The sequence below is a fragment of the Atractosteus spatula genome, chromosome 4, assembly GCF_055471065.1.
Source record: "Atractosteus spatula isolate fAtrSpa1 chromosome 4, fAtrSpa1.hap1, whole genome shotgun sequence".
In the NCBI taxonomy this organism is placed as follows: Eukaryota; Metazoa; Chordata; class Actinopteri; order Semionotiformes; family Lepisosteidae; genus Atractosteus; species Atractosteus spatula.
Genome location: NC_142709.1, coordinates 72,777,147 through 72,792,362, shown reverse-complemented (window position 1 = coordinate 72,792,362; position 15,216 = coordinate 72,777,147). Strand labels below are relative to the sequence as shown.

Genomic DNA, 15,216 nt, shown 5'->3' with positions numbered 1-15,216 from the left:
GAGATCCACGGTGCAAGTCAAAATTAGCTTCATGTAACTATGATTTGATTATTTAGATGTGTTTATGAGGAGCTGATTAGTAACTGGTGGACGTTTTTGCACTGTTTTATTAGTCATCTGGTTGTTACAACATGGGATCCAAAATATTCAAAAGCCACTGGCTCTGGCCAATTAAAATGAGCCTGTTTAGAGCTGCCAATCACACCTAGCCTGATCTTTGGGAAGTGAGTGGTAACTGTCCGCGCAGAAGGTTCCCCAGCCTGGAAGCAAACTCATTTCCAAGAGCTGTGAGGCAGTAGTTTAGCTAACTGCCAAACAAATGCAATGGCGCAAAAAACATTTTTTCATCTTTCACTTGGTTGGGACCAACAAATAAAATGTAAAAACACAGCTATATTTCACTTTCTCCTCTCACCAGGTGTAATCAGCTTCTTTCATTTCTAGCCACAAAAGAACTGATTTATCACTACCGAGATGCACTGCTGCTCTTCAATTTTAAATGCTCATCTCCTCGCGTCAGTGTCATTCAAACCGCCCTTTGGAAAACACCACCTGGTGAATCACTGAAAGCCCATCTCCTGGCAGCTCCACAGTCACGCCACCCTATTGCACACAGGTAGGTCAGCGGACTGCAGGAGAGAAATCAATTAACAATGCCTTTATTGTAATCCATCTCTAAGAGCTAGTGGCCCCAAAGCGCACACCAGCGAGCTGCAACAGCTGCTCCGAGCCGAGACTCGGGGCTTCTCTGCGACACGCTGCTGCTGGACGTGGCAGCAAGGTTTCAAAGCATAGCAACCGAGCAGCAAAGAACGGTGCTGAGCTCATAATGGCAGGAAGTTAGACAGTCGCTTTTCCTTTTCGTGCTAGTTTTGGTGTTTTTATAGCAAAAAAAACACTCATCTGGAGTGAAGTCCATCTAGATTGGATACATGCAAAGGGGGGGGGGGAATGCCGCAACGTGAAACCAACTCAGATCTTACATGAGCTTATTCTTGTCATCAGTCAAATGCGTTTACTGAAGGAAACATGAGAGCTCCAGTGCCCATGACCATAACACTGGTGACTCACCATCTTTTCAGATTAGAACACACATAAAACACTCGAGACCTTGCCTGCAGATGTAAAAGGGCTTTCCTTACCATGTGACCAGGTGTCCTTCAGATGTTCACCAACAACCCCAAGGTACTGAGGAGTACCTCTCTCCTACCTGGGGGAGAAGAAGAGATTACATTAGGGTATAACATCCCAAACTCTTCCGCAACACTCAACCGTTTCTTCTACCCATTTCAAGCTCTTGTAATTTAGCTATCCCTGCTAAATCTATAATGGTAATAAATTCACAGCAGAACGATGAAGCAAAGGTCACCAGGTTTCCGAGAGGAAATGGACAACAGAAGCCTAAACCCATCTATGCTCATATGAGCCACCAACAGTCAAGACTCAGTACTATTCATCGGAGGCTGATGATCGCAAGAGATGCATGCTTTGGCTCCTGTGCACTCATATATTAACCCTTAACATCACTTAAGGGAACGACTTGCAAAAAAGCACAAGTCACGAATGGGCAGGGTTTTTATTCAGTTGGACTGGATGAATGGTTTACAACCTTTTATTAAACTAAAGTTGATGCTTAGCACTGGGCTCTCTTGTTTGTCATTTATCGCTTAAACAGTCCTTGAAAGACAAAAGAATAGATAGCTCAAATTGGACTACCTCTGGGCACCTTCTTAGGAACTGTATATTGTAATGAGTGAGAGTGCCTTCTGTTCATTTAGAATAACTGATTCATAGGTCTTTCAATATAGATGCACAAAATAATCTAATTGTTTAAAAATAACACTACAAACAACACAGTGCTGTGATACCAAAAGGCCACTAAATTACAGTAATAATCAGGCAGAAGAGACAGGAGACTGTACTGTTTGTACAGTATATTTACTTCAATCACAATCAATATATCAATCAGCGAGTAAAACCAGGAGACACCTTGGATACACTGTACAATAAAACCATGTCACACAAAGCTTAGACAACCTGCACAAACTTGCAGTCAAACAGTTCTTAATAGCTTGTGCAATATCAGAAAAGCTCTCATATTACTCGTATTGAAAAGTATGAAAGCCAGATTCCACTGTACAATCCTCTTATAATTTTAAATTTGTACCCTCTCGGCACCAGAGAATGTTCTCAGACTGGCTGGGCATCAGGAACAGTTCAGACTACCAGGCATGAGCCACCCGGGTCTTCATCTGCCAAAACTAGCCTGTTCAGGGCTCAACCTTCCTTATAAGAGTGTTAATCGAACAGCTTTAAAGTAGCCTCAGGCAAGTTTCAAGCAGTAAAAACATTTATGCCTTTACTACTTTTGCAGGTATAGCTCTTATAAAATCAGGTAACCGAATCAAAAAATTTGCCCAAATCAGATGGTAAAATTCTGAAAATGATCTAAGAATGTGGTTTGGGTGGAGCTGGCCCCATTTAACCCTGGCAACAAATGCTGTGCTGGAGCTGCTCTGGTCCCTCCATCGCTCTCAAGAGTCTCTCGGTATTGATCGAGCCTCACCAGCGCCAAGAGAAGAGAAGCGGTTCTTCAGAGTTGCCTGGCTTGTTGACTCATGGCCAAGTTTTTGGCTTTGGTTCAACAGGAAATGCTTTTTCCCCATCATAAGATGGTCACGACTGATATTCAGGCTGTAAAGACACTGTTTCCTGTACAACGAACTTCAGGGCTCCATGAAGCCCGAACTTGACTTGAGGTGGTCGCAACCTCTACATGCAAACGTCTGTCAAAAAAAGAGCCTTAGTGCAGAATTTCCTCTCAACTGGAGCACTGAACGCACAGACACTAAGCCTACAGCCTAAGAGAGGAGCTTGATTTTGAGAGAACTGGGCCCAGCCAATGCAATCTCCAGACATCCTGAAGATCTGATTTGGTTTTCTTTCATTATTCTGGTCCAGCATGTTAGAAGTGACTGTTCAGATTCAAGAATCCTGAGGGATAACTGCTACCTTTGCACTGCTGTGTCATCAGATAGCCCCTTCACTCAGTATATTGGGCACAGAGCAATATTTGTTGTTGTTTTGGCCTGAAGGCAAATGTTTTTTTTACCCTGTCCTATTTTTTTCCACCTAGTCCCGTTAGTTTTTCTTCAGTGGTTCTGGATGATCACATTTTCTCAGGATTCCCAAAGAATTCTAAAAACCTAAGACCTAAGAATTACAACAATAATGAACCTCATATAGCACTTTTCATGACAATCTCAAGTAACTTTATAATAGAATAATAATAGAAAAGTACTGTTGTACCCCTCAATCATATCTGACAGACAATGAAAAACACTCTTACACTACTGCAAATATTCATGAAAGGTTACTTGTTGGCTTTTAGGTTTTTTGTTTACTTGCACACAAACCATCCTGGTCCTACAGTCATAAAACCTACCTGTTTTACAGATCACCTTTAAATCAAATTGTAGAGACTGGGAAAAAATAGTGCTGCCAATTTAAGCTAGTGGGTTGCTAAACTAAGTAGTTTAAGGATTGTTTGTTTTTTTAAATACTGACTTGTGTTCCAAGTCTTTAAAAACTGATGATTTCAAGGTGACCTATGCTACCCACTGAAATATGGCTTTTCAGGACTATGGCTGGCCACCTATGGTATATATTTTTGGTATGCTCTTGTTTTTGGGTTAAGGCCACTTTTACCAAGCATCACAAAACTTCTCTTAAACTGCGACTTGTAACTGAAGATTTTATGCTACACTATTTCTCTAGCCTTCTCACTAAATTAACAGCTAAGACGGTCTCTCTACCTCAGATGCTAAATTTGGTTTCCCCATCTGTAACAGTCATAACACATGAAGCCTATTAATTAGACAATATGATGTCCCACTTCTGACTGCTGACACCTTCTCTTGCAGAATTAATCAGACCTCGGCTCTATGCAAACCTGTTTAGGCTTATTTCAGTACAACATAATTTAATCACAATGATGAACAGCACAACTTCTCATTCTGTTTTACAGCACATTTATATACACAACAGTTAATGTTTCTTCCTAGTCTTTATGAAGCAACTATAAATATGTAAAATACTGAACCTCTTTTCAAACATATCAATATTTTGAGAGAACTGAAATAAATTGTAATTGTGGCAACAGCCACACAGGACATAAGCAAAGAGATTTAGCAGCAGGAAATATTCATCACAAACAGCCTACAGGAAAGGAATAGGAGACAATGTGTAGCCCGCTTAACTGCAGTTGATTCTGATAAATTCCACTTTCTCATCACCAAAATAAATAGCTTCCTTTTTCAGATAGGTGCATACACCATCAATTCCCTGAGATCTCAGTGCTTCAGATTTGACAATGATCTGTGACATGCATGTCTGTGCCTATGACCTGTAAACAAACATACAGTATATATGCTATGACACTGGTACAGGCTGCTGCAACATGACTGAAGCAAATTTCAGTGAATTCAAATAGAAATGGAAGATAACCTTTTCTCACAATCTTATTTTCACACCCATTTAATTCGCAAGAGACTGTAGTCACATTTCACCAGCAAAACAACACGGTTTGTGTCACGTTATGAAAACACAAATGAAGTGATTAAATGGTGAATTTACTATTGATAACGAGCTAGACCGCTGTATGGTGTTGACTTGCTTTTTACTTTGACAAAATCTGGGACACACATGTTTTGAGGATGTGTCTACTGTGATTCTCACAGTGGCAGCACTCAGCTCTCGGGATCCCCTCACACATGCAATGCTGAGGGCGTTTGGTCCTTCCTCTAGAAATACTCCAGCACTTACCCATCTGTCTTTTATGGTCAAATATTTCAAAATGTGTATCAAGCTACGCGGTGGCAATGATCAGGGCAGCCCTGTTGCAGAGACTGCACAGGGCGGAGCTGTACTGAAGGGTAAGCTGTGGTTTTCAATGGGCACGTGGAGAAGAAAACTGCTGTGCTGTTACTATCAATCCCCTGGCGATGCTAGACAATGAACTCCTGACAGTAAATTAAAGAAAGGGGTGTTGCAGTTGAAATTTAAAATTTACTGTTACAAACCACAAACTATCTTAGATATGCAGGTGAAAGTGCAATAGACGTTACCTACAGTACAACTCTTTGACGGTTCGCAGAAACACACACCCAGGCAGGAAACCACGACGTTCAATTGTCAGCTTCTGCGTGCTCCCGTACACGCTACAGTAGCTGTTCTTTTCCACTTTTCTCCAGCTATGCACAGAGAATCATCCAAACAGGTGCCAGAGGAGACATCCTCATACGATGGTCACCTTCCCGACAATGCAGTTCCAGCAGGGAGCTGCGCCTGCATGCGTAGGCTGCAAAGGAACAAGTAAAGGTTTATTCCTGCTGAAAAGAGAGGAAAATAAATACAAAGTTTCAGCTGTGGAGCCTTCTTCGGGTGTGGAAGAAGGCTCCACAGCTGAAACTTTGTATTTCTTTTCCTCTCTGTTCAGCATGTAATAAACCTCTACTATCCCAAAAGGACATGCTGGAAATACATATTTATTCTCTCCTTCAGTCAAACTGATGATTTCATCAAGATGAAATCAAGGCCCCACATATTTCACCTGTATATAGCCAACAGAGCTTCCACTGTTACTGCTATAATCCTGACACAGGGAAGCTTACTTATGAACAGCCTATAAAGCCAATCTTTCAGCAGGGGCAATGGCTTCGACACGGTTTGGTTGGACTGCTCCACTCTCATGTCGAGTATCGGGAGCTCCTTCACCAGCCCGAGGAGCTCTCCCGTGCGTCGTCTTTCACCTGCTCCTTCATGCGTGCGTTATGCGCTGCCGAGCGCGTGTGGCAAGTCAGCTTGACACCCATGTCTGGTGTGCACAGTGCTGCCCTGCGCACGGTCCACAGCCACACGTGTCACAGGAAGAGCGGGAGACTTCCGACAAAATCGCGTGAGCAGCGCTCCTGATAACTAGCAAAACGCAGGAGCAGCATGGCAGGGTCATGCTGAAATACGTGAGCCACAGCTAGGAGGCCTTTTGGGAAAAATAAGCGGTTTGCGTATTTAGAACAACTGCAAAACCGAAATGATGGACATGGCCGATGTACCAAAGCAAAGTATAGTAATGGACAGTGTGGGTGAGACCTTGTCTCAGGCCTGGGTGATATTCTGCTCGCAACAAAATGAGCCAGAGGGCTGACTGGCCTCTGTTTGGATCTTCTCACACTCTTCTGAGCAGAAACAACATACATCAGCCTAGTCACAAATACTGCAGGCTTCACAGTTTAAATGTACTTGGGCATATAATGATTACCTCAGTGTCTTGACTACTGCTCGAGAAACAGGAACAGTAAAACTGCAGTGGGTGAATCCTGCTGAGCCTACTGTGACGTTTCCGGTTGGAGCTACTGTAGTTCCCTGCACAAGCTCATATAATTAACCGTATTTTACACACGAGTTGATCAAACTGATTATGTCTTAAGAAAAAGACCAAAAACCTCTTAAGCACCAAAAACTCCAGAAACCATGACCGACTATCATTTGAAAACAGAAACTGATCCATTCCTACCAGGCCTTAACCAAGGAGACCCGACTTCTTTCCAGAACACAGAAACTGCAAAGGTAGAGTTTCGAGAGGTTTTGCAGACACAGTAAGTGTCTATATAGTTGCAACATTTAAAGAGTTAAATTTAGATGCACAGAGATCTCAGGATACACAATGATTGCACATTCCAGAAGAACAATGTTTGAAAAATACACAAAACATCCTTTTCACCTTCACATAACCTTTGTTTAAATAAGTCTCCTTGCAGGAGAGTAAACCTTGAAATGCTTAGAGAAAATGAATCTGGGTTGTTAAGTAGCTTTCCTGGAACACCTCCTTTAAAATAAACTGAACAGGAACTTAAAAGGGCGCAGTCATTGACATTCAAAGAAATCTGCAGAACAGATCCTTTCATCTGCCCCGATAATGAAAACATTTGACCCATTCTGTTCCTGCAATGTAATGTCCTTTAAAATAACTAAACACTTCGCACAAACATTTAAATGACTTTTACTCAGTGAAGAGCGAGTCACTCCCACCTTAAATACTGAAATTTAAATAAATGGATCTTCAAATATCCATTTGAATAAAAATGTGAAAATCAATAGTAATGTATTTTTTTAAAGAATGAAGATTAATGAATGAAATTAAGAAATTAAAATAAATTATATTCCTTGAAAAATGTTTCCACATACTCCTTCTGGGGCAGTATATTCATAATGTAGCTGCATCAAGCCAATCAGGTTAAAAAAAGTTTTCTTCAAAAAGACATTTCTCACAGTAACCAATGCAGAAATTGACAAGAGTATTTTATTTCTTTGTGTCATCCGTGACCTAAAATCAGTGAAGCCAAGGCAGTAAGATCAATTTGAAAGTTGCAATTCACTTCGTAATCATGATCTCTGTAGTGTCCTTGGCACTGACTCATCCTCATAAAAAATGTGTGTTGCAGTAGCTTCTGCATAATTAAAGGAAAGCAAAGCAATCAAATTTTCTGGCAGGAGGCTAACAAAGACTGCTTTGTATGAACATTAGTGTGAAGTTGTGTAGTAAACACATGGCTCAGTGAAAAAGCCTCACAACAATGCGTTTTAATGAAGCATCAAGATGTGGCATTACCACCAACAAAACCTATCTCTAATCACCCTATGAAAAAACAGCACGCAGATGTCTTGTTTCAGTGCACATCTTATTTATGGCAAGATATTCCATATGCCAGTTTGCAGAACACTAGAGGCACTACAACTTTCTAGCTCTCCTGCTTTTCTTGTTTTCACCCATCAAAATATGCTACCACAATAATACACAACTGGGGGCCCACCGGTATTTCCATTGAAATTCCTTAAACTGGGCGCTCAGCTCCACCCTACTGGAATTAAAATCTGGGGTACAGATCAGGAGAACAACCAAGTGTGACACTGGGAATACTTCTAACTGCGATCAAAGACTCTCGTATATGGACTAGATTTTCTGTCCTGGGGACTAATTGAAAAGATGCACAATAAGACAGGAACAAAAAGAACACGGCTCTGGTCATTGCCGAGGAAAGGATTCAGCCCCGATAAAAAGATCCCATCTCTGCAATACTCTCCTGTTGAGGAATGCAGCGCTCAGATTTCCGCTGCATTTTGTTCACGCAAATATGTCTTCCACTTCATATTGTTTAAGGTGTAAGCAACAATACTGTTTTTGTCCTTTTGATCCAGAATTGTTTTTAAAGTAGCAGGTCTCCAGTGACAATCAACCTTCTTTGATAGCCAACAGCAGTGATTATATTTAAGGATTAAAGCAACTTGGCAATGACAAATCTCTCAGTGCATTCGACTATTTAGTTCAGTGGAAAACAATTGTTTCAGGAATCCAAAATGATCAATCAAAACACAGCTCTTGCTTAAGCCAACTGCAAACAATAGTGCCTCAATATGGTTAATACAGTATTGAAGAAGCAGCTAATTAATCTGTCATGATCAATCTCGCACTGCCAGTGCAAACACACTGCCAGGGACGTATTCCGCCTGTGCACATACATCTCCCCACTCAACACAGTCATAGCAAACACCCTTACCTAGAAACAGAAACTAGCACGCAAGACTCTTTTGCTAAAATAATTTAGTGGAAAAGAACTCTAATAAAATTATTTTCACTTTAAATGACAAAAGGCAAGGGTGATCCAGTGCAATGCCTCTGTTCTGCTCCCTGCACCCTGGATGTAATTGCACAACAATCAGTTCTGTTTGAACAAGGCTGTGGAAAGATAATACAACAGGCATTTCAATAATTTTACAGTTTGCGATACGTTAACGGTTTTTCTGTTGTGTATAATGAAATTCCATTACTTGCTGAAGTCACTTCAGATAAACTGCTACCACTAACAACACCAAGGTGTTGAAAAGTGAATCAAATATATCCACAGGCACTAAAATGCACACCTATCACATACTCATACAATGGTAAATATGCTTCGCTGTACTAGACAGAGGTTCAGTGGATCCAACAGTGTCAGATAGGCACAGGATGTGGCAGACAAGTTTTATATGTAAGGGAGGCTGAAAAGAAAGCATGCAGCAGCAGTTTACTCCTGATTGTCAGAACATCTAACCCTGGATTCAATTGCATGCCGGGGTGCTGGGGTAGAGATATAACCAGTTATGTGGGGGGAAAAAAGTTTTTCACAGACAATATTACAGTACCAAGGTCGTCTATTCCAATTAGAGTAGCAAAGCAATACTCTGATCGTGTTTGTAAATTAGATGACATTGTATAATTTGGGTTGTGTTTTAGAAGGCTCCTCACAGTGCAAGAGTTCAACAGTTCTATATCCTGCTCCCTCGATACCGGACTGTTTGTGGATGGTGGGCCATTACGAGTTTGTCTGGGGTCAAGGTTCACTTTCCAGTGTCTAGCTTAGAATTTTGAATTCTTCTGCCCTGTTTTTAATTTCATCACATTTACTTCATACCAACTGCACTCTTCCTGTTGGCTGACATTTGTATTTACAACTAAACCAAGGCAACACAGGCAGACCTCTCCTCCCACACGTGCACGTATCAAAGGGGAAAAAGCCTTAATAAACTATTTCACAAGAACAGAGGTTTAACCTGCAATATTTAAAGATTTTCCCCATCACCTTCTATGTCTGCTTTCTCTGGTTTCTGCAGCTCAGGTTCAGCTTTGCAAGGAAAAGGAAAGCAACATACCTCTCTGAGGTGGTTCGTGAGGCCTGAACACTTGGAAAGAGGAACACTGTGCAAGGAGATTTCTTTCTACAATATACACAACTGACAACCTGCTTAAACAGCCCCAACACCAACCATCACTGTGAATCCATTTATATACCAGCCAAACCTACCCTAAATTAAACACATGTGAGAATGTGGCTCGGCCCTTTACCAATTTATCACTAATGCACCACATGTGAACCTATTTACACACAGTACAGGCCCAAACGCACTCCAGTGGCAGGTCAACTAGTACTGGCCGGATTACCGCTGGCCCATAGATGTGCCTTCAGCGGAGCTGGCTCCTTCACCAGTACATCGCTGTACTCACACTGCTCTGCAATTACTCCTACATGCCCAGCTGCACATTGCTACAGCTATTTCATACGCTGGGAACTGATCATTTCTAGTAACACCTGCTGAATGGGGGCTCTCCAGGACAAAGCCTGATCAGCCTAGTCATAGGGGGCATTCCTACTGTAGATGGGTATAGAAGGAAAATAATGAGAAACTACAGAACGATTAATTGAAAGAAACCACCACAGGAAATACATGAACTGAAAATTCACCCCCTTTCTCAACACCTGGGTGTAATGCAATACAGGATTTAGAAAGACCATGAGAAATGCAATTTCCTGTTGCTTACAGGCAAAAGTTCATAAAATATTTGAAAGTAATAAAACAATTAGCTCTGCTAATTTCACAATGATAGAAAGCAGAACATACAAAGACTGCTTTTGGTAATGGAGCAATTTTCGCCCCCACCTCTGATGTATGTATATGCTGCGATGGCCTGTTGAATCAACAAGGAATGACCCGGCTACACGCTGTAATTCACCGACATCGCACTCCTCAAACGAATTCTCATCTGCGGTCGGATCAAGGTACGTTTTGATAAACAACCGCGTGAGTAAACCAGCGAGAGCAGCTCCTTATGCAGTCTCCTCACACTGCAGTTTGCCAGATACCAACGTGCTCTGGAAGGCATCCTCAGCTAGGACGCTCTCCCAGGGGGGCGTACACTGCGCGGGGGGGGCCAGCGCCGGCACCAGTAAACAGCTCTCGGAAAGACAGGATTCCTCCCGAGGAGCCCTGGAGCGGCGTGAACACAGGAGCAGGAGAGAGGAGCAGCAACCTGCAGCCTGCAATTTGTCACAATTAACTACAGTACAGCGCACTGCAAATCTTAGCAGGGGGAAGTTTAAATTTCAGTCTTCTAATCCAGCATCCTGTTTTTTTCAATGACCTTATACTGTAGTCAGTCATCAGCAGCCAAAAAGTCCTCCTTCTCATTATCTAAGAAAAGCTCTCCGAGCTCCTCCTGCCCGTGTGGGTTCTGCAGCGCCTGGGTGGTTCAGCCAGCGACGTGCACACTGGCTGAATCACCACCAGTTTTTTTCTGCACTACTTCCACTACTTCACACAATGGAACTGTTGTGTTTCAGTTTCACCCCGTTTATTCACAGTGAGCTCCGATGTCTGTTTTCCATTTAGTTAAAGGGGAACTGTAATGTTTTTTTTATATATGTATTTCAGGGTTAGAAAGAATCAGCAATGATAAATGCATTTCAAACCGCACTAAGATTAAAATAAAATGTACAGTAACTTCTCAGTAAATCCTTCTAACTCAGAAATCAGAAATCCTTCTAAATCCTCTAATTTACATTACATTTCCAGGTATGCACCATGTTCTGCGATTCAGAATGAGGCAACAAAACCTCCGGTGATGTGAAAAGGCGCTACTACATTGTAAACAAGCAGGCTTGTGAACACATCTCTTTTAATCCAACAGAAATATTGCTCTCGACTTTGAGACAGCTTTGCCAAATACAAATACTACTTACCTGTTAACTCTACATGCAAATCACATTGGAGCATTTCTGCTGCACAACCTGTACTGATTCGCTAGACCATCACATTACATCCGCCATTACAGTGATTAGTGAGCAGGAAGGGCTGCTTCACGTCACGATTCATGGGAACTCTTGCTCTCGCCCGTGGGGAGACCAGGGGTTTGCGCCAACATGGAGACTTACAGTACTTTCACAAAGTTCATGAATTTGTGCTTAATTTGAAATTTGTAAAATTTTTCTCTAGTGCCAACTTATTTATTTGGTAACCGAGATTTAATAACTGGTCTGAGAAACTGAGACTGCAGTTCCCCTTTAACAAGTAAAAACATCGAAGTGAGGGAGTAAAAAAAAATTAAAAAGTTCAACTTAAATTCCAGGTTTATACAGTTTTACTTCTGGTTTTCACAAGATTCAATGTCAAACACACAAACCCACACTTCACTGATACAATAAGCAACAATTCTAAGGCTTTTCCAGACCAAAAAGCACCTTCGCCACAGGTCACTGGTTTCCTTTTATGAGAGTAAAAACCATTAAAAGATAGAAAACTGCAATTTACATTTATTTTTTTCCACAAAATTAGGTACTAATATGTTAACAGCTGTAATGCAAACATTCCTGTTGTTGCATCTCATAATTTACCACAACATTTATAAAACTGGAGATCAGCAAACATTTTTACCCAAAGTGACAATGTTGGCAGTTGACTGTGGTATGAAAGGGCAGCTGATGCTTCTAGCCCCAGTCAAACCGAGATGCCGGAGTAACTAACTCGTGTTTTGCACATGCCAGCTGGTTTAGAAGTCGAGACGACTCTATTGTTTGTCAATCACAGACAGGATATGGGAGCCCCTAATAGATCAGAATCTGTCGGGACTCATGTGTTTCACTGTGACTTGTCATAGCAGACAGTCTTCTGGCTTCAGAGAGGCTCTCACCAAAAAGTAGTCTGTGATTTCTGGATTTTCATTCTTAGAGAACACATTCATCAGATACACTCCTGACAAGCTTTCCCTAAAAACACTGTCAGGCCAAAGGGCAGCTGTGCAGGAGATGCTCAGTTTTAGCAAGCACTGCTCAATGCTTCCCCTTCGATAGCATCACACTGATATTCAAGTACACAAATTCTTAGCATATTCCTCCTTATGTAGAATTTATGTAAATTAAATTATAGGTTAATACAACTAGCATCTAATATTTATGCATCACAAACAGTCCACATTATTAAAAATTATAAGTCACCAATACACTGAAAATAAGTATATTTTCCTTTGTGTTTTTATCAGGCATGAAAGTCCACTAAAAATGGTAAACAGTATAAAAAACAGACCCTACCAGTCTGTAGCTACAGAAATGAATGCAGACATTACAGATGCAGAACTACTGAATGCTAACACTGAGTCACAGAACACACCATAGAATCATTAAAAAGCCACCAGAAACACTCAGCTATTTTTCCCCTCACCGATAAAAAAAAGAATCCTGCAAAATCATAAAAAACAATGTTTAACAGTTTCTTTAAATAACCACGAAGACAAAAATAGCATCAAATTTGCACTACACAATCCTGCAGTGTGGTAAAACCACAGTGCATATTCGGACAGTCACATTCCATCAGAATTTCACGGCAAGACACATGTATTTGTGCCTGTTCTAACACTGCACTGAACTAATACCTATGCAACAGCCAGAGGTCCTCTGGACGTCAGCGGAGAGCACTTACCTTCTTCAGGTATTAGAAGGTACACTGTCACTGACTGATCCCCAGAGCCCGTCCCAGAAGACCTTCTCGGCTCAAAACAAATGGGTTTAATATACCTCAGATAGCACTACGCTTTCAACACAACCAGCCTGTGAACCAAGCCCGTTTCCAAATGCTCACACTAGCCCATGGACAATTAAATTCACCTTTCTGACTGAGCAGAAGAAAAAAATCTCAAAATACTAAACAAACAAGCTGCCAGCTCAAGATGTCCTTACGAACAGCTTGTATACAGCCATCTTACTGGGCCTCCTCAGATCACACATTCATCTACTTCTCCCTCCATTTAATCTACAAGCTTAAAAACAGCACCATGCTGAGGCATTCCATCTCACACTTTTACAGCATTCTGAAATACAGGAGAGATGTGGCTGTAGTCATTTTCACATGCTTAGTACTGAAAGTTCCAATTACTCGAAATACAGAGTCATCTCTAAAACAAAACTAAGCTGTATTTTTTAACATTGCCATTTAAGGTCTTCGTGATTGAGTTTAGCCCTGAAAGATTGCAGACTGACTAATTTTGAGTTGATCTTTTCAAGAAACACATTCATCTGGCAATTGTGTATAGACTTGGAAATGTATGATAAAAACTGAGATTTTGTTTTTGCTTGCCAGTAATTTGAAAAGTACCACATCCATGGCAAAAACGTCTAGTCTCTATACACTGAGAGGGTCGCTACAAGTCTGTCTGTAAAAGTGACTGTCACTGGGAAAAACTGAGTGAAAACGCACCAACCCTAAGGAACTCTAAAAGGTGACTCTGGGAGAGGTAATATCAGGGCTTGAATGACCGTTCTACCTAGAGTTAAAATTCTGAATATTAATAACGATAACGACACAACCATGTCTAGTCTGCTATATTTTTGCTCATCTTCTAAGGTCACCCCTGGCAGCAGTAAGCCCCTGGGAATAGTCGTTTTCATCTATGTGGAGCGTTCCTGTTACAGATCTGCGGCGGTGAGAGGATCCCAAGTCACCGTTCGGCAGCTGGACAGGCGCAACAACACCTTCAGCTCCAGCACATCCGACAGGCAGCCTGCAGTTCCCTGCGTTTGCGGCTTCAGCGTTATTTACTAGTTACAATTATTAACTTGCAAATCGGTTTAAGGGAACAAACGGACTGCAGGCATCTGGAAACAAAGCTGACCTCTGAATCTCTACTACAGACCCGCTTCGTGTGGCACACAGGCCCACGGAGAGCTCCTTCCTCCGTCCTCCGTCCTCCGTCCTCGGGAACACGTTGTGGCTCGATCCAGGAGACACTGATCTTGGCCAGCTCATCGACCTCCAGGCCTTCCAGGCTCTTTCGCCTTGCGGTGTCTATCTGATCGGGGTTCATTCTCAGAACATGGCAAAGCCAACAAAATTGACAGGTGCCGATATCCGGCACGATATCCTGGCTTCTGGTCTCTCTGGAAAGCTCACTGTTGGGAGATTCTGTTTGGCCTGAAGATGCAGCACCGCAGTGGAAGGATGGAGGCATTCTCGTGTCGGACTTAATGACACGCCAGCGCTCTGAGCCATACAGCACAGTGGATCTCAAATTACTGTTGTAACTGATAAACACACACCTATGACTGTAGACCAGAACGCGACTGCAGTCCTCGCTAGGCCCACAGAAACGCAGCGCACTGTAACTGCCTGATGTTCCCCCAAATGGCCCTAGATCACCGTACCACTGGCCAACAACAAAGAAAGCTTTAGATCACTGAGCCCTCCAACCTCCCAAACCAACGGGGCACTGCTGGCCAGAAGAAATCGGGGAATCCTCCTGATGGAAATAATACTTTAACACCAGTGTCCCTAGAGACAACACATGGCATGCTGGGC

At 42.0% G+C, this 15,216-nt stretch overlaps 1 protein-coding gene across 4 annotated transcripts in view; it reads right to left on the bottom strand.

Moving 5' to 3' along the window:
- tbl1xr1a (TBL1X/Y related 1a) overlaps positions 1 to 15,216 on the bottom strand; it is a 57,167-nt gene that overhangs the window by 24,825 nt on the left and 17,126 nt on the right. For all 4 annotated transcript variants that reach the window (XM_088912899.1, XM_088912902.1, XM_088912900.1 and 1 more), the window contains exon 2: positions 1,143 to 1,210. The gene's annotated coding sequence lies outside the window, so the exon portion shown is untranslated. The remainder of the gene's footprint in view (positions 1 to 1,142; positions 1,211 to 15,216) is intronic.